The sequence below is a fragment of the Pteropus medius genome, unplaced genomic scaffold, assembly GCF_902729225.1.
Source record: "Pteropus medius unplaced genomic scaffold, Ma_sr-lr_union100, whole genome shotgun sequence".
NCBI lineage: Eukaryota > Metazoa > Chordata > Mammalia > Chiroptera > Pteropodidae > Pteropus > Pteropus medius.
The window spans coordinates 94,339-114,535 of record NW_024355206.1 but is presented as its reverse complement, the minus strand read 5'-3'; the positions used below and the strand labels follow the sequence as shown (position 1 = coordinate 114,535).

The 20,197-nt window shown below is 46.8% G+C and overlaps 1 protein-coding gene and 1 long non-coding RNA gene across 2 annotated transcripts in view; one reads left to right on the top strand and one right to left on the bottom strand.

The window, feature by feature from the left end:
* The window catches only part of LOC120599391 (solute carrier organic anion transporter family member 3A1), a gene marked incomplete at its 3' end in the record, with an annotated part of 215,010 nt that overhangs the window by 100,608 nt on the left and 94,205 nt on the right, over positions 1-20,197 (top strand). The gene's annotated exons all lie outside the window — the stretch shown is intronic.
* Positions 904-19,630, bottom strand: LOC120599392 (uncharacterized). The gene is made up of 2 exons (XR_005651894.1): positions 19,171-19,630; positions 904-2,208 (listed from the first exon to the last, which is right to left on the bottom strand). It is a non-coding gene; the product is annotated as an uncharacterized LOC120599392 (long non-coding RNA).

Genomic DNA, 20,197 nt, shown 5'->3' with positions numbered 1-20,197 from the left:
TTCACTCGGGGAACAAGAGGCCCTGCTTTTTTTTTTTCTTTTTTTTCGGTGTCTCCTTCTGTTTGTATTATTGTCATCTTCAATCCATGCTTTCTTTGCAGGAATCATTTTTTTTAAGTGACCTTTTTTTTCCCCCCCTAATCGAAGCTTGTCACTCACATTATAAGTGTACAGCTTGACGGATGTTCAAAAAATATACACACCCACATCGCCACCTCCCAGGTCAGGAAAGGGGGGCCATTCCGGAAGCGGCCCTCGTGGCTCCCGCGTCCTTCCCAGAATAACCGCTGTCCTGACACCTCTTACTTTGTATCACTTTACTTGACTTTGAACTTTGTATCAAGGAAATGATCGTGTGTGTGTGTGTGTGCGCTCACGCGCGCTCTCTCACGTCTGGCTGCTTTCGCCCCGCACCCCGTTTGTGGAGTTCACCCAGGGTGGTCGTGTGCGCTTGTGGTTAGTTCGCTCTGCGGGGGTCGAGCATCCCGTTGTAGGGCCGGGTCGTTATGCGTGTCGGTGGACACTCGCATGGTGTCTAGTTTGGGGCTGTCATGAATTATGCCTCTGGGGGCATCGTTGTGCCTGGGTTTTTGGTGAAGGGATTCACAACGGGTCCTTGAATAACGTCATTTTGTTTTATCATCCATGATCGTCTGTGTGGTGTCTGCACACTCCTCCCACGTCTGTGTGCATTCTCTCCGGATGTTCTGCTTCCCGCCCACATCCAGAGGTGTGCCCGTGAGGATCTGCCTTGTCCCCGTCCGGGCGAGTGTGAGTGTGCATGGGAGTGTGCCCTGTGATGGAGGGACGTCCTGTCCAGGGGAGGTGCCCGCTCTGTGCCCTGAGCTGCCAGCATGGGCTTCGGCCGCCTCGACTCTGAACCAAAATAAGTGGGTTGACAAATAACAACCCACTCGCTTTATTTCATCTTTCTTAAATGTATGTCTCGCTCACATTGATTTCCATGATTAACATTAGACGTGTTTTGGGTCTTTATTGAGAAGTTTGGTGATGTTTTTGCGACCAGAAATACACCATGGGAGCTTAACTCTTGTTTCTCTCGGTTAGCCTACGGTCAGATTGGTTTATTGATATGCCATTTCGCTCCAAGTTGCCAATTCCAAGACCCTGTCGATGGCGTTACAGGAGGACTTCCTGTGTGTGTCTCCGTGGGCTGCATAGCTAGGGAGTGGGTCGCGGGTTTGTAAGGTATCTTCTTATTTAGTAGATGCCGCCCAGAGGTTCCCCAGAGAGGTTGGACCGTCATTCCCACATGAGCCGGGGACGGAGGAAGCGTTCCACATCTTCACAAATCCTTGGTGGTGTTACCTTTTTAACTTTGTTCTGGTGGATGCTGTCAGCACTGCTTGAGCCAGACAAGTGGTTCCTCCAGGCCCTGTGCTTTAGGGCTCCGCTCTAGTGCCCTCAGAAGTCCGAGGGGTCTAGAGGGCTACCACCTAGAGTCCTAGGTATTAGGGACTCCACGGGGCCATACTCTGTTGGAAAAGCAGGCCCTACAGGTGGCCTTGTGGCCCTGGGCACAGGGAACTCCATGGCCCCCGCATCTAATTCTTTGTTTTATGCACGTAGGCAGGTGCTGCAGTAAGGACAGGAATGGGCCTGCCTGTTCTTCCGAATATCCTAGAGCCACGTGTGTAGCGGCTGCTGTATTAACTCATTCGTGCAACGTGGGATTTGTTGAGCTCCCGTTATGTGTTGGGTGAGGGGTGGCTGTTCCAGGCTCTGGGGATACAGCGGTGAACAAGACAAACTTCCTGCTCTCTTGGAATCTGTGTCGTTGATGGGATGTTGTTAGTATCAATAATAATCGTACCACCCATAGTCGACACAGCTCAAATGACAACGTGACGCGTGACTTACTCTTGAGTACTCAGAAAAGTAGTAGTTACCCTGACTCTGAGAAGATGTCATCAGTGGCAGGTACAGCAGGTCTTTAAAGCACCACTGGAGGCATTCTGCTGGCCATGCTGGGCGGATAGGGGAGGGGGTTGGCAGGGAGAGGTTACGGGGACCCATTCAGGAACACTTGTTGTAAATCGAATTTGGCTCCAAAGCCCATTTCTGGGCTGCTGTTGGTGACCTGGCCGATAATTGTTTCATATTTGCAGATTTTGAGTTTTCTGGGGACCAGTGTAGATTTAAAAGATGGCTGGGTTGGGAAGCCTGGCATCATCAGTCAAGTAGCCACTGAAAAAAATAAATTGATAAGTTAACTTTCGAACATAAAGTTAAAATTTGAGAAATTAAAAATCAGGCGAGCTACAGGGAAATGTTACTCCATGGGATGGTTCCTACTTCCTGAGTTTGTAGTCGTGTAGGTCTGGGGTGGGACCTGGAATTTGGCGTTTCTAACGAATTGCTGGGTGTTGCTGCTGGCCCAGGAAGCCCACTCTGAGAACCACGGGTCTATTTCATACATTAACCATTATCAGTAACACAACAGCTTCACGCTTGAGTTTCCCATGGTTAATGCAAGGTTAGGCCGTAAATCCTATAATAAAGAAAAAGATAAGGTACAGTCTAATCCTATATCATGGGGACAAGAATTAGGGGGGAAAAGCATTTACTATGTGTACGGTTTTCATCACTGCCTTAGGCTGACCTTGCTGTCTTTGCCTAGGTCACGCAGTTTCTTCGTGTTTCCCTGTGGGATATTAAAATCAGGCTCTCAATAATGGGGCCTTTCTCCATCAGTTTATATTCTGACATTGCCCATCTGCAGAAGCTTCCAGAACCAGCACTCATAGTTTCCCAGACACACGCATTGCTGTCCATTCCTCTCCTTGCTGCCTTTTATAAACCCTTCCCCCGCATTCCCTGACAGTGAGTTTTAATTCTTCGTCACGGACCCTGTTCAGCTACCACCTCCTGAATAGGCTGTTCCCTCCTGGCTTCTCTGTCGTCATCACTCTGTGCTTTCTCTGTGCCTTAAATGAACTCCTGCTGCAGCACTTATCATATTATACATAATTTGTCGTGTGTGCAGTCCCCTCCCTATTGTGCGAGCTAGCCACAGGCATGAGACACAGCTTCTGCAGTGCTGTGGCCCCAACCCCAGCCTACACCTGGCAGTCCTGGCAGTCAGGACTGTACGATTGGATGGTTTCGTGACAACATCCCCAGTTTCTCGGTCTATAAAAATGGATAGAATGAAATCATAACCAATAAATGGAATGCAGAGAGTTCAGATAACTGGTATTATTTGGAAAAGAATTGCAGAGTCATGGTCCAGATAGGATGATGATGAGAAGTCTCGAAATTTCCATTATGCTGCTCCCATCACATTGCTAGACCTCTGCTCATATTAATCGTTTCATGGAGGAACCAAACTGTTATTTATCTACTAATGAAAAGCAATTTGCCGATACCAGCTCAGGGACATGAACGAATGTCACAGAGCAGTTATCCGTAAGCATCCGTAATCTCTTTTATATTTTGGTCACAGGGATAGATTATCAAACGAATAAGAGGACCAGTGTCTGAATCCTTGGCTCCAACACCGTCACTTGGGGAAATATTTGCCGAGATAGTAAAAAAAGATTATGAGAATGAAAATTTCTTCCATTTACGTAGAAAAAGAGTAGCTGCAGAATCATAATCATCTATAGTAGCGTCCAGGCTTTTTGGCACCAGGGACCGGGGCTCCTATGAGAATCTAACGCCCGATGATCTGAGGCGGAGCTGAGGCGGTGATGCTGGCGCTGGGGAGCAGCTGCAGATCCGGATGAAGCTTTGTTCCCTTGCCCACTGCTCACCTCCTGCTGTGTGGCCCGGTTCCTAACAGGCCACGGACCAGTACTAGAGGGTCTAGGATCTCAGGTCTTATATATATTTTCAGTTGCAATGCTTATCACTTCTAGGTTACACATACAATAGATTTAAAAAATCACAGGGGTGGGCAGGCAGTGAGTTGAGTTGAGAAAATGGGCAGTTTCTTTGGACACAAATGTTGAGTGTGGGGCTCTTCACAGTGTGGGCGTGGGAAGGCAGAGTCTGTTTTAAAGAAATCGTGGCTTGCTAGAGTTTCATGATATTGCTTTGATAAATTTTGCCTTTTTTTCTAATTCAGCTTTGCCAAGTCAGAGCAATAGCTTTTATTGCCAGAGTGGCAGTCTGTCCAAGGACGAGCACGGTTAAGTGCCCACTGCTGGCACCGCCCCCCACTCCTAGCCCCGCTCCGGCAAGCTTAGTTTCCTACAGGCCACTCTCTCCGAGTACCTCCTCCTGTCAGTGTTGGGGATCAATAGGACCTGGTGGGCAGTGGAACACTGGAGGGCAGTGCCCCATCCAAAAAGGACATCGCCTGGCCATACTTGCTATGTAGGAATGTGGGCTCAATGTTACCGGATGTATTTTCAAAGAGAGTGTGGAATCCGTTTGTTTATTTTTGATCACCTGGTTTTATAAGTGTTAGCTATTGTTTGAAATTAAAACCACCCTTTGGGCTAACACTGTCTATATAGCTCATGCAAACTGTGTCTCTGAGTCCCGTGTGGACCTCAGCTGACAGTTTGCAATCTCTAACTTAGAGCATCGAGCCCAGCAACGTCCAATAGGTATATGCAAGCCATTACATGTGGCTTAAAATGCCCTAGTAACCACCTTTCAAAAAGTAAAAAAGGAATAGGTGAAATTAATTTTAAAAATATATTTAATTGAACCCAATATTTCCAAAACTTTTCAACGTGTAATCCATAGATGTTTTACATTCTGTTTTGCACACTAAGTCTTTGAAATCCAGTGCGTGCTTTATGCTTATGGCATAAATCAGTAGCTAACGGTTGCTGTATTGGACATCGCAGCTCTGGATGGTAAAGAACAAGAATTAATTACATTAGTTCTTTAATTACATTAATTAAAATAAGATGAGATTTTATTCATTATGCTTGTGTAGCACTAGAGAGTTTGAATTTGGGATAAAACAAAGTAGAAGGTAACGACTCTGAGATTGATGGGTCCAAAGACGATACCAAGAACCGCATAGAAAAAATTTCAGGGGCGGCACCGGTGGTAAATGACGGACTTTCTCAAGGCCCTCATGCACGGCTGGCCGGAGTTCTTTAAAGGCCTTTCCTGTTTGGAGCTTTGTCTGTCGCACAGGAGATCACAGTGGAAGTTCTCGTTCCCACTTGGAGGCGGGGTTCCACTACGGAGTTTACTCGGCTGGTGCCCTTTTTAAATGTCATGTGTCCTTAAGCATTTAAAGCAAAATGAGCGTCAAAGATGCGGGTGTAACATGGAGAAGAACGTTCTGAATTCAGTGATGACTTCATCAGGCAATCGAGACTTAGCAAATATCCTCACTGCTAAAGACAAGTATCCCCACTCCGTATTTACCTACTTTTACTGCACATTCTGATGGCGGGGCGGGGGTGGGGGGAGGGTCCTGGGCGCCGCTTGAGCATCGTAGAAGATACTCATCGTCGGTGCTTTTAAGGCCCCAGTGGTCGCATCTCTGGGAGTCAGGGCAGTTGTGCTGTTGAGCGTATGTATCATCCTGGGTTGAACTGCCACCATGATCGGAAAGACTGTCTTAGGGCTGAGTGGAATGCCCTTGCTGAGACATGTCCCCATGTCTAACGTCTCTGGCATGCATCTGATGTGAGACAGCTGCCGAGAAGCAAGAGTCCCAGAGACCCCAAAGGGCATCTCGGCCCCTCAGCGACGTGGTCACTTCCCCGGTCATTAGGTCCTCCTTCCCTGGCCTGCTCCTGGGCTCACGGGCAGTGGGCAGCCTCCCCTAGGTGTCAGCCAGGCTTATCTCCTGAGTCCAGCTTTGCGGAGGGGAGGGGAGGAGGTAGTAAAGAGGAAACAGATAGTCTGCCTTTCTGCAAGGAGGAACTTTCTCACAATTGTCTTGGACACATACCAGTGCCTGCATGATTCCATTAGAGCAGACATTTCAACCAAGGTCTAACATTTCAGTCTGGTTTGTTTTGCGTCTTCTGGCTTCAGAGGAAGTATTTCATTCGCATGTACTCGGAAGAAGGAGAAAGTGACATAAGGCTTTCGGTTTGAGGTTACCACTCCAAACACTTTTACGCGAAGATGAAATTCGAGAACGAATTTATGGAGATAATGATTTAGAGTTGAAATCGAGAACAAATAGTTCCTTCCTTGAATGACTTAGAAAGCAGGTAGTAAAATGACAGAGAGCTAAAATGGAACTTGGCCGGATGACATGCGCATCTTCTCTTTACATCTGTCCGTCCGTTCTTCTGATAATTGTGTGTCGATTATCTCACTATACGCCAGGCATTGAGAATGCAAGAACTACTAAGAGCCCATCCCTTTCTTTATGTAATAGGTCTGGTCCTGTGGTAGCCAGCCTACAAATTGGCCTGCAGTCATCATCCTGGCCTCCTAGTATTCATACCCTTCACCAGCCCCGTCCCACTGTGAATTAAGGCTGACCTGTGTAACCAGGAGGATAATGCAGACATGACACATGGTCTCCAAGGCTAGGTCATAAAAGACGTTGCTGCTTTCACCATGTTCTCTTGGATCGCTTGCTCTAGGGGGATGCTGGTTGTGTGTGGTAAGGACACTCCCATGTGCCACCAGCCCGTACCGATCTGCCAGCCCTGTGAATAAGTAATCTTGGAAGCAGATCTTCCCACTCCAGTCAAGTCTTCAGATGCCTGCTACCTTGACTGATGCCTTGACTGCTGCCAGAACCCCTCGAATTCCTAACCTATACTTGCGTGAGATGATAAATGTTTATTATGTTAAACCTCTAAGTTTCAAGGTAATTTGTTATGCAGCCGAAGATAACTAATACACATCCCTTACTATGTGCCAGGCACTGTTTTAAGACCTTTACAGATATTAACCTGTTAATCTTCATAACAACCCTTTGAAATAGGCACTGTTGCTGTTCTCATCTTATACATGTGGAAACTGAAGCCTAGAGATGTGTCAATGACTTTCCCAAAGTCACAGAATTTATAAAAGGCGGAACTAGCGTTTGAGTTAAGCAGTCTGGCCAGACTTCACATTCCGTTGTTGCGTTACTCAGACGATTGACGGAGTGCAGGGTTAAGATCCAGAAGAAGAGTGAACTGGGTTCTGCATCCAGCTCTGTCACTATCTGAGATTTGGGAGGTTCTTGGATAAATCACTTCTGAGCTTCCATCCACTCATCTGTACAGCCAGAATAATACCAGCTCCTATTTGGGGATGTTTTGAGGGTTAAATAAGATAAGTCATGGACGTCCTTTAGCTGAAGGAGCAGTCAGTACACCGGAGTTCTTCCTTGCTAGATACCGTTCATTTACCACCCACGAGAGGGGGACCTGGTCATCTGGAAGGTGACCGCTCTCTGCCCAGGCTCCTGCAGCCTTGGGTGGTACGCGGATGCTGCCTGTCCTCTGAGCCAAGCAGGGTGCCTGGTATCCCAGGCCAGGTGCTCACAGTTCTCTAAGGAGACTCCCATCTGAGACTCAGCCCAGAGTCCCCATCAGCTTCTTGGGCATCCCCTGACCTTCATTGTTCAGTAGCAGGCTAACAACAATGAGCCGTTTCCTGTGCTTAATTATGTTATTCGCAGTAGTCTGCAGAGTGGGCGGTTTGGACCGCCACCCACTAATTTTACGAAGTAGTTGGAAAGACAAAAATAAAACAAAGAAAGGAGAGCGGCTCTGCTGGCTCCGTGAGGTCTGCGTTGTGAAGTCAGAGGTGATTTCGTTGGGGGCGCCTGGAAGTTTAGGGGGCAGCACGGTCCGCCGTGCAAAGCACAAGGCGTGGAAGTCACACAGACCCGTTCCCATCACCTTCTGGTGTGAGACTTCAGACAAGTTACTTAAGCTCTGCGAGGTTTGATTCCGAGTAGACGATGAGGTTAAGGATGCCAGTCTCATTCATTCCTTGTGAGTACGATGCCTCAGTACCCTTTCCTTGCTCTTCATAATGATCATTTTCGATCCTTAGTGTTTTGGATAGATAGTTTGGGATAGGCAGCTAATGATTAGCAGTTCAAGTTCACATAAGAATTTCTACCCCAAAAGGAAATGTAGGGATCATTTCTGGCCGAAACTGTGTTGAGGCATTCCAGCCAGCAGCCATAGAGGAGTTGCAAATGTGAGTGGTCCTTGGAGGAGCCCAGTGGGAGGCCAGACTTCAGCCCTGGATGCTTAGACCTAGCTTGGCTGAAGGATTGGACAGTTAGTCTTTTTTTCAAATCTATGTTTCTGACCTTGGAAGAAAAAAGTAGCTTCATGCCCTGAAATCCGTTCTTTAAAAATTTTGTCTATGTCAGTTTACATAAGGTATAAAGGAGGGGAAAAAAAAGCTTTCTGTAAAGTGTAAGATGTATTCACGATTAACACAAAACAAGGGAAAACAAAGCAGAAAAGTCTTAGCAATTTAGAGATAGAAGGGAACTTCCTTATTCTGATAAAGGATGTCTGAAAAAAAAAAACAAACCCAGCTCTGTTGAGCATCACACTTCATAGTGAAACGAGGAATTTAAGGGTGCTGTTTCACCCCTTTCATTCACTATCATACTTGGTGTTCTGGCCGTTCAATAAGACACGAAAAAAGGGGACATCAAATTAGAAAAAAAAATAGTCTATATTTGCAGATGATATCAATGTAAAAAAATAAGAGACTCTATAAACTATTAGTAATAGTTCGTTGGATACAAGATCTATGTACAAAAATTAATAGCATTCCTTTAGAGAAGCAAAAACCAAGCTCAAAAGAAAAAAGGTTTTAAAAAATGAATATTTACATTAGCAACAAGAACTGTAAAGTACAAAAATAAGCAAGGCCTTAATGGAGCATATTATAAAACTATTGGAGGTCATAAAAGACTTTTAAACAAAAGGCAAAGTATACCATGTTCATGGATGGAATGACTCAGTATCATAAAGATATTATTTCTCCCAAATTTAATCTGTAATTCAGTGCCATCGCAATGAAAAATGTGTGTTTGTAACTATACAAGATAACCCTAAAAGTCATGTGAAAAAGTAATTGATTAAGAATAATTAACATAGTTTTGTGTAAGGGAATTATATGGGGAGAAATATTGCCCTAATAGTTATCTAGATTAGAAATTGTAATAAGTCCAATGTAATATTGGCACAGGAATATAGAAATATATACAATTTAAACTGACTGGTGTTCCCAGAAGCCAGTCCCTACATGTATGGAGACATAGATGAGAACAGTGATATTACAGCAAGTGAGGAATAACTGTTTATTCAGTGAATGATGATTCAATGGCCAATCAAAAAGGAATACAAATCAGATCCTTACGTCACATCATACAAAGAAAGATTGATGACAGTTTTGTCAATTAAAAAAGATGATTGAAGTTATAAATATGAAAAGCCAAAAGTGTATAACTTTTTGGAGGAAAAGAACAAACCCTAAAAAAAGTTGTCTAATTTGGTTACATTACAGTTACATTTGGTTACGTTACAGTTAAAACCTTCTTATTAGGGCACCATAAACTAAGTTAAAAGGCAAGTCACAGAATTCGAAACTATCTGCTACACATAATCAGTAAGAATTAGTATCTGGAATATTTAAAGAATTAGTACAAGTCAGTAAGATAAAAGAATATGCCAAAGAAAAATGGATACAGGATGGGAACAAGGAGAAATCAGAGGCAAGAAGATTCTGTGGATTATAAGCATGAAAGATGTTCAAACTCCCTAGTAGTCAGGGAGATTCAAATGAAAACGGTACAATGACATATCTTCTCACACCTCTCAGATTGCCAAAAATTAAAAACCTGACCACACCAAGGGTTGGCAAAATGTGGGGATTTTTATACGGTGCCACTGGGAATGAAAATTGGTAAAATTACTCTGGGGAAAACTTTTAGCTTTTTCACATCTACAGATGTACTCCAGAGACAATCCAGCATAAATGCATGAGGAAACATGTTTATACAAGAATGTTCACTGCGGCATTGTTCCCAGGAGTGAGAGACAATGGAATGTCTATCATTTAGAGAAGGGATAAGTGAAGTCTTCTTTATGTATGAGAGAGAATACTATGTAATAATTGAATGAACGTATGAGATAAACCTGGGTAACTTAATGTTGAGTCAGAAAGGAAGCTGCAGTGAAGTAGTCTTCCATTCGTGTCACTTTAGAAGAAAAGCACAAAGTAGAACTTTACATCGTTCATGGTAACAGATATGTACCAAAATTATGAAAGCATGAGAAAGACGTGAAAAAGTTCGGAAGAGCAGTGTCCTCCAGGAAGAAAAGGAAAGGGCGTCGGATTGAGCTGGAGTGAGAAGGAGGCTTCAACTCTGTACTGTTTGATTTCTTAAAACAAACAAACAAATAAACACAAACAAACAGACACGAGAATCAAAACGAAAAAGAGAGACCTGAAGTCAGTAGTACAGAATGATAATGTATTAAATTTAAGCTCGGTGATGGTAATTCGTTTTCTAGATTCATAGGCTTTAAAATCCTTCATTGAAGCACCGGCCGTCAGCGCCGTTCAGGTTTGCGAGAAGGAGCTACGCGGAAGTGAGCCCCACCCCCCTTAGGTGTGCCCCTGTGCACAGGTAGGTGCTTGGGGCACAGGCGCCTCTGTCCATGCCCGTGTGTGCACACACTTGTCTCCATCTCGTGCTCAGCTGACGTTGCCTTGGCAACTTGGGATGCCCTGCCGGCTGCTGAATCTGGGGTAGGTGAATGGATCTGCTCATTGGCCGTTCTTTTCCCTTCGGAGAATACGAGGAACAAGGCTGATCAGTCTGTCCGTCTTTTGTCCTCTGTCTTATAAATATGTGATTCACCTTGTCATGATCATCTTTTGGCTCTTCCTCCCCACCTCATATATCTCATTTTCAGCCATTCATTCCTAAGACATAACTGAATGCCTAATCAAAAATGCCTAAGCACAATTTACTGCCATTAACCATCTTCTCTAAATAAGCAGTTAATATGCTTTAAGGGCAAGGGGAAAAAGCGCTGTATTTACATCATCTCTGTAGACCCTCTTTCCCCACCAATGAAAATGCCAGAGCGAAGAGAACATCCAGCTGTGGGACTTGGCACCAGCACACATCACAGGGGGCTGCCTAGTTGATGCTATGGAATAAATACCTCCTGGTCACTGTGGTCAGCAGGAACCTTCTGGCTTGAATCGCTCCCTGTCAGAGGGGAGCATGCCAGCACCTTCCACCCAGCCTCCTGGGCCCACTGGCCTGCTGCTATGTGTGCCAGCCTTCCAGCTTGTCCCTTGGAGCCGTTGAGCCCCATGCTAGGGGCTGAAGGACAGAAACTGATGTGATAAGGACACTTAAATACTGGGTAGGCTCTTGGTCTCACAGATACCCTCAGGGAGATTTCTCAGTAAGTTAAAGATGACGTAAAAGGACACAAAATAAGCATGTGGACTTTTTATCAACACAGAAGGGTTTAAATTCTTGGAATGCTAAAGCTGGTCATATGTTAAGGGTTTCTGGTCCAACCTAACCAGCCAGCCAGCCAGCCAGCCAGTGTTTATACTGAGTTCTTTCTGTTTGCATTTCAGAAATGCAACGACTGGCATCCAAGGGCGTTGCATGACTTCTTTTCTGTTAGCTAAGTTGCCACCTCTCCCTGGATATGTGCCCACTCGATACAGACTCCTCCATCCTGCTCATAAGGGTCATCGGAGCCTCTTCTTCTCCTAACACACTTCTGAGACTTTCATATTGGACCCCAGATAAGGAACTGATGAATCAGTACTGAGCCCTAAGCTACTGGAACTCAGGATCTTAGTCGGGGAGGACAGGGAGATTCTTAACCTGTGCAGTAGACGCATGGTTTGCTCATCAATCTCTGTCTAGATGTACGTTCACAGGGAAAGAAGACACATCCTGCCATCGCCACAGGTGTTAGTTGTCCCCAATAGTCTGCCAGGCAGGCAACATCCAGACATCAGCCCTTGTCCCTAGACACCAAGAGGGAGAAACCATCAAGCGGGTTGCACTCTGAAAATACCCTTAAACAGAGTCCTTGCTTGGGACCTGTGCGGACAAAGCGGTGGATTTTTAGAGGTCCGATTGCGGTTTTTGTAATTCTATAAAGTCCAGGTGCTGACAGCAGCATAGCATAAGCCTATGCAGTGATTTTCCTCTTCTTTATTAAGAAAAATCCTTATTAACATGGAATGTGGGGACCTGTCATTCTGAGGATTTCTCCTCTTCCTGATCCCAGCTTTTCCAAACGATCTTCTTTGCTTGGTGCACACGTGGTAGACGAGGCGTTTCATGGTAAAGCTGTTCCCAGAACTTGGTCATAGCAGTTGCCTCCCTGGCAGGGCCTGGCTTGGGCAGAAGACTCAATTTTTATCGACTCTTCTTGTAGAATGTGAATTAAATTTTCCCAAATGCATATCCTTTTCAATTAGATATATTAAAATTTTAAAGCCTCTTTTGTTGTAGAGCCCAAGGGTACCTGTGGTGATAATATTGCGTATACTAAGTGTTAACTGCATGGAGTTGTCTGAATGGCCACGTCCTAGTTCTCATACGATGCAGCCTGTTACTTAAGCGCCCCACGTGTCCGTTCTCAAATCTGTAAAATGGGGGTGAGGACACTTGCATATCTCACAGATTGTCATAAAGGTGGAACGAGGTAGTTATACATATCACTCTTCCTGCATTAAATTACAAGCGTGACTCTCCCTGTGCTGTGTATACCCAGATAGAAGGAAATGCATCTGATGTACTTTTACATATGCCAACCCCTGGCTTCATCTTCTGTAATATCCCGCTCAGAAGGGACATTCTGTGGCCCTGTTCACTGCTGTGTCCCTAGTGCCGGGAATGGTGCCTAGAATAGTGTGGGTGCCATGTGAATGTGCGTTCAGTGAGTCATGCATGCATCCATTAGAGGGGTTCGATTAATGTCACTTGATGCTTGAATATGGATTTGCTGAAATTTGCACGTGTCCTGCCTCATCTCCAGTGGCTAGTGTCAATAAACACCCGTGGCCTCAGAGAGTATGTACTGTCCAATGCCCGCTCCTTCTGCTTGCCAGTCCTTTGTCGTAACTGTTTATCAGCCGGCCTGTCATGTGTTGGCCTCGGCGTCCACCAACAAGCCCAGCTGTTCGGCCTCCTGGCATTCAGCACCACTGCTCATCAGTGGACATTTCGTTCCTTCAGCAGACGCTCTGTTCTCTGCTATGTTGATGCGGCAGCCTAGACCTCGGAAGGACCAGGGGTTGGTGAGTGAGAGCCAGACCGGGTCCCGTGGTGACGTGCAGGGTTCTCCTCTGGGGGAGAGGAACTTCCCCACCTGATACAACTTGTGCCCCAGGGAACAATGATGAACCAGCCGGGTACACACGGTGACTGGGCCCCTGTGGAATTCACGGATGCAGAACCCGGGATACACCCTCCAGGGGCCAGAGCGTGACACCTGGTCAGATCACTGTGGTACTTGGCTTGAGCAGGGTAGCGCTAGGGGTGAGCCTGGCATTGCTATGCATCAGCACTGCACAGCTGGGGGCCAGCTGCGCTGTTCCCATAAGGGTCATGCTGTCACCTGTGCCGCAGCTGGAGCTGTCAGCCTCTATCTCTGATTTGTGATGATGGTCTGGATTAACTGAAATGTGCAAGATGGGCGAGCGGTATGTGGCACGGGGACCATCTCAGGCACTTGTTGCAGATGCAGATTCTGAGATGCCACCCAGACCTTCTGGGCAGGGCCTTCTGGAGGTGGGGCTTGGGAGGCGCCAGCTTTCACAGGCTCCAGGCGATTCTAATTCACGGGAGAGGCTGAGAACCAGGCTGGAGTATAAGGGTATTAGGCTTTTCAAGCTGGACAGGCCTGGTACGGTCCAGGATCTGCCCCCTGCCAGCTCTGTGTCTTGTGACATGCAGCCCTGCTGGACCTCTGTGTCCTCGTCTGTATAATGGGGGTAATGATGACGGTGCCTGTGTCACAGAGCTGCTGGGATTAAGCGAGTTAGTGTGTGCGAGGCACCAAAGCGCTGTGTCTGCCCTACGACGAGCACTTTGGGCGTGAGTTGGGGATGCGCTGGGGGAAGACTTGCTGTAATTCTCCCCAGTGTCCAGCACAGTCGATGCTGGAGTGGTGCTGAACACGTGAATGAATTATTGGCCATTTTTTGACAGGTCGCACACCTAGAGACAGTAACTCCCTGGATGAGTCGTCACTGTCTTCAGTGCGTCAGGGAACTCTGCAAAGTGCTCTTCAGGGAAGCCGTGTGACTGAGTTTAACGAGGAGGGGGCGGACGCCAGTGAGTGATTTAGGAAATTAAAGCAGATGCAGCCCAGGGAAGCTGCTAAGTTGCCCTGTTGGGCCTGCAGATGGGTAATTTGCTAATCTGTTTTTTTTTTTTTTTATGAAGCCTAGAAATCCACAATCAGAAAACATTCTGATTCAGAGGTTAACGAGGTCTCAAGATCCCTCTGCTTGTGCTGATCTGCCTGAGAGTTTTGCCATCCTGCACGCACAGAAGATGGGGCTTGGCATGTTCATTCTCATTCTAAGACAAGAGTAGACAGTCTGCCTTACCAAGATCTACACAGAGGGGACAGTAGCTTAAGACCTGTGACAGGAGCTAAAACTTCCATGTGAACCAGGTAACCCGGTTCTTTTGTCAGATGTGAATGAGTTTCTTTGGGCGTAGCACAGCTACTGAATTAGTGTAAGAGGAAAGATGCATTTAAGATAGAGAAAAAGAAAAGGTTCTGATGACGACAGTCTTCTGCTTAGATCAGACATACTTCTGCCCGACCCTGCCTTTCCTGTTCCCGGCACGCCTTTTAGTCGAGTATTTTAAAGTATGCTGAATTTAAAAAAAAAAAAAAAAATGCATCAGGAAAAAAAAAAACACTAAAAAACAATTTCCTATTCATTTAAATGTCTGCAGAAGTTGATAAAGACGTGACTCTCTTTGAAACTTGATTCCCAGTGCCCCAAAAGACGAGACGCAATGAACTTAATAAACAAGATAGATGTATTCTGTGTAGTCGGTCATCTTGTTATTGACTAAGTCTACTTCATCAGGCTTCCACATCCCAAAATGAAGTTCCCCTCTTGAGAAAATGCTAGTTCAGATGCCTGTTTAAGCCCCGACATTAATCCTCTTAGCAATCTCTCCCTTGATGCGATCCCCGGTTTAGAGACTGAAGTCTTTTACCTGGAGGTATTTCTGAAGGAATTAGCAGGCAGGCCTATTAAGTGATAGTGTGGGAACTGTGCTACGTGGAGTTATGTAACTTCCCACGTCATCATACTGATGAGGCGCTGGTGTGTGTTGTACGAGAGTTGACATACGCAATAGGGAACATTCCAGCCACCACTCGAGAGGCCTGGAGTATGTTTGTGTTGAACCACTCAGGGCATTCTTGGTAAAGGCCCCGATTCTTGTCGAATGCCGAGAAGAAGAAGGGAGATACTGTTTGTTCTCCGAGAACCTGTCTGGTTAATGATAAAGTTGGATAATACATCAACACATTATGCCGACGTCGTTCTATAGCGCAGAGACAGCGGCATTCTATCACTGAGGACTTGGAGCTCGAGGTGACACGTGCGTTGGGTACACGGCTGGAATATTGAGGCTGGGAGGTGGCTCTTAGGTTGAATCAATGAAGACCTCGAGGAAGAGGGATATGAGAGAAGACGGGGTGTCAGATGTGGATTAAGGCACAGAGGAAGGGGGTCTTTTTGAATAGGGAGAGTGTGGAGGGGGCTGGCCTCATGAAGAGTCAGAGAGCCAGTCTGGGACACGTGCACACAGGTGGCCTTGGGTAGTCGGGGGGCACAAGGCAACTGGGTTGTTTTAATTAGTAGTAACAACCCCTCACAGATTTTTAGAGGCCTTGGGATCAGCAATCTCTTGTGAGAATCGAAACTGGGTGCAGAGGGGAAGGGAGGAGCAAGTGCTACATTTGTTTTTCCTGTTCTGTAATTTTTGAGGTGCTGCCAGTTAAATAACCCCCAAAGCGTATAACAAGGGTATCTGGGAGTTAATATGAATATTTTACCCAAGAGACAGAGACCCAAGCTTTCCTGATTTGCAAAGTACGAGCTCAAAAAGAATGCAAGTTTATTTATCTTCTAAATCTTTGAAAGAATCTCTTCAGGAAGTAAGTCGGTGCCTTTCCTGGGCCACCTGGCCACAATGCCTGTCTCCCATGGGGCCAGAGAGGTGGCCTTCTATGCGGACGTCAGCTAACATCATGTCTTGAATGAACAGGGAAACAATCCCGAGCCTTGGAATCATGTCCCCTTGGGCTGAACTGGGTTCCGCTGAAGCCTGGGCCTCTCAGTGGACAGCTTCTTGGAGCTCGAGCTTTCTAGAAATATAGGCTGGGGTTCCAGCTCCCCAAGAGAAAGTTTATTTTCTGAAGTTCAGTTCGCTCTTCTTTAAGATGAAGACTGCGATGCCTGTTTTGCATGGGTTTTGTGACGATACAATAATATTTATAAAGAACTAGCTGAGTGGCATGTACAGTAGGCTAAAAAAAATTATAATTAGCATTTTTTCATTTTAAATTCCCTGACCTCCATTCTGAGCTATTAAAGCAGTCCAGATTGATTTTTTTTTTTTTTCCCACAGGTTTTGGAGAATCAAAACTGACACTGAATGAATGAGTTAGGTTCAAAACTGTGCGTCCAAATTACCCGCATGTAAGGTTGTTTTCGCAATGATATGTTTCCGTGAAAGTGGCATAGAAAACAATAGAAAACAATGATTAGGACCAGGAGCATTTATGTGACACGTGCGAAGGTAAAACGTAAGCTCATAATGAATCTTTTCAAAAACCAAATCTGCTTTGGGTAGGGTCCATCGTGGTCGAGACAGGCAGATAAACTCCCTGTTCGCCCAGAAGAGCAATGGTCCAGCCATAGGGACTCTATTTGAAGAGGTTTTATGGGTTGCTGATCTGTAAAACGAATTCGTACTACATCACAGATAAAGTCATTTGTAGGGAGCATGAAAAATATATGACTTGTGACACCTTTCTTCTTATGGAAGCGATGCTTGTCTACGATGACGTTTCTCGGCGCCGACTTGTTTTCCTTCTCAGTGACCCCAGCCGTCATCCCAGTTCAGGTTGGAGACTGCACTTTGCCCCCAGTTTTGTCCTCTACTGAGCCATCCTCTCGGTTCCTGTGGGGGAGGTCGGTGAACCTTTAAGCTTCACCGTCAGAATGTTTTCTAGAAGAACAGCTCTGGAATTAAAATGAGCCATTGCCAGTCTGCTGGAGCCGCAGACCAGGGCGTACACAGCTCAGCCACGGCAGATCAAATATATACAGGTGCCCCGGGCTCTGCCACATCTCCATCTTCCCACCACTTAGGGGGCCGGCTAGGCGCTCGGGTTCTGAGCAGTGCCCTGGGCTGAATTCTTCCAGCCGACTCAGTCTCTGGTGAGTGCTAGCCAATTCGATAAGGTCTCCGGCAGGGCCTGCTGCTTGGACCACCCGTATGATAAATAAACCAGCACTGGGGTATCGGGAAGAGAGCAGGCCTTGACACCGAACCAGCCTTTAGGTTCGGCTCTGGCACTGTCACCCGGATGACCTTGAGCGGGTCACCAAATGTCCGCAGGTCTCTCTTTCCTCCAGTTTGAATAACAGTATCCGCCTCCTTCACAGGGTTGTTCTGAGGTCTTAAAGGGATGATGCCTGGAAGGGCTTACTGTGTCCTCAGGGCTTCCCAGAGGTTCGCTCCTGTTGTCGTGGGGTTGGGATGAGGACGGAAGGGAAGGGATGTAGTGAAAGGGGCGACACAAAGCTCTTCCCACTAAGCGCTCTCCTCTGCGCCCTCCTGGTCAGCTCAGATGGGCAAGCAGTGTGAAGAGAGGAAGGTGCGTGAAAAGACGTGCATTCCAGAGGGGACTCTCCCGACGCCCGTGCTCACAGAGAGGGCTGGTGGACGGGGAGGTCTTATGAAAGGGAACTGTCCGGCGGGCTGGACTCCCTCAGCCTCCGCTGCTCACTCTCACCTTGCAAACTCACCCTCCACTTGACAGCTGAGGAAGCAGGCAGATGGCAGATGGGGGAGAAGGGGCCTGGAGCCCACAAACCACCACGTGATACTTGTGTCCTTAACTTCCTTTGTAACCCCGGTGCCCAGCACAGGACCCCAGAAATATTTTTGTTGAATTATGGGACGCTAGTACGTGGAGTGGATGCCTAACTGTTGTAATCTGTCTATTCAGTGTTTCCCTAAAGTGTTTCAAATAATGCTCTTGGAGGGGGCTTCATTAAAGCCACAACAACAAAAATGCATGGCCTTGATAAAGGTCCCTTTTGGAGAACAGCAATGCATGTTAATATTTTAAAGGCCCTGAGAAGTCCTGCACAGAGAAACCACTTTAAGTTCATTCGGTTGTTTATTCAATATTTCCCAACTTCATTTGGTCTACAAAGCTTTCTTCACTTCTTCCTAGGACATGCATATTGGGAACTACTAATCAGTGGCATATTGATTGGTATTCGTCTGTAATCATAAATCTCATACATTTTTATGTTATTACTAGACTTCTGTGTAGACATTCGCTTTCTTTAAAGTGCTGTTTTCCTTGCCTGGCTACAAAGCAAACGTCCTGCAGCTCTTCACCCATAGCTCTGTTGTTGACGTCAGCAGAGATTTGAGGCTTTGGCCTCTTCAGTCCCAGGGGTCCCTGATTATTTTAACAGATAGCCCTATAATCCAGTCAACTTCGCTGCGAAAATATACATCCAGGATGCCCCCTGCTTGTCACAACCTGCATCGCCAGTCACCCTGGTCCAAGCCATCGTTCTTTCTCACTTGGGCCATCGCAGGAGCCACCCGAGCTGACCGCTCCGGCACAGCAGCCAGGGCGATGCTGCTAAAACGCGAGTTTGATCAAATGGGTCCAAAACCTAGGATGTGCCAGAGTCCTGACAAGGTCTCCCTCTGTGACCAGGGACCCTGCCACCCTCCCCCGTCCCTCCCCTGCTACAGCCACCCCGACTCAGCCCTCCTCCTAATGCAGGCAGAGTCCTCTCCCCTCTGCTTCTGCCTGGGACACTCTTGCTTCTGATGTGCAAAGGTCCCACTTCCTCACTTCCAGGGTCTGCGAGACGCCGTCATACCAGAGAAGCACATCTTACCGTCGTGTGTGCAACAGCCCACCCCCTTTCCCACAACCCCCCTCAGTGCCCGACACGTGATACCTTCTCAATTGTTTGTTCGTTGTTTTCCTCTGTCCACGGGGTTGTCAGCTGACTTCGGGCAGGGGTTTGGCTCTGCTCTCGGCCGCCTCCCCAGCCCTTAGCACGGCGCTCGTCCTGGAGGCAGAGCTCAGTGTCTAGACGTTGAGCGGATGAGTAAGGGCAGTCACCATCCTTTGTTTTGTGGCGTGACCAGGACAACCAGTTACACGCACGCGGTGGAACGTCAGAGAACTTCTCAGGTTGCGCTGTTATTTCCAGCGGCTCAGCCTGGCAGCTTTCCCCAGGTTCAGAGGCCGCTGCCTCTGAGTAAAGTTGTCACAGCTGAAGGTGAGAGCCAGCAGCTCTTCGGCACTCGGGCGGGGACTAACGTGTCAGAGGAGGAGGCAGCCCAGAGCAGAGGCCGAAGGCAGGGCCCTGCTCGCTGCAGGCGGTGACGCAAGCAGCTCAGCCTCACTTCCGGTTGTTTCCTGTAATAACAATAATAATAATAATAATAATAATAATAATAATAATAATTGTAATTATTATTATTATTATTTCCTGCATGGCTGCTTTCTTGCCAGGGTCTGCCCTTGGCGCCTGACAAATGCCACTGTATTTTAATCTTCTCAGTTACAAGCCTTTGAGATGGCAGTGGCTTGCACCAGAACTCACCATGAGGTGTCACTTTGGATGACAGAGCAGAAAAGGGCAGTCTTGCTGGGCCTCGATTTTTTTTTTTTTTGCAGTGAAACGAGCAAATCAGAAGTGAGGGTCTTAAAGGTCCGTTCCTGTTCCAGAAGGTCCACTGTTCTAGGAATCAAGTCACTTGGACCACAGGCCCATGCGTCGTTCATGACTCGGCCATAGCAAAGCACTTAAGACATTAAAGCAACACCAGAAGGTAGAGTTGGCCTCATGGAGTGTCCCCTTCCTGTCACTGACTGCTTAGCTCTAGAAATGGTTAGGCTCAGGGACCACATGAGCTGCAGTGTCAAACTCCTACCAAGGGAAGGCGTCCTCCTCTGCTGAGCTCAGGCAGTGGGGG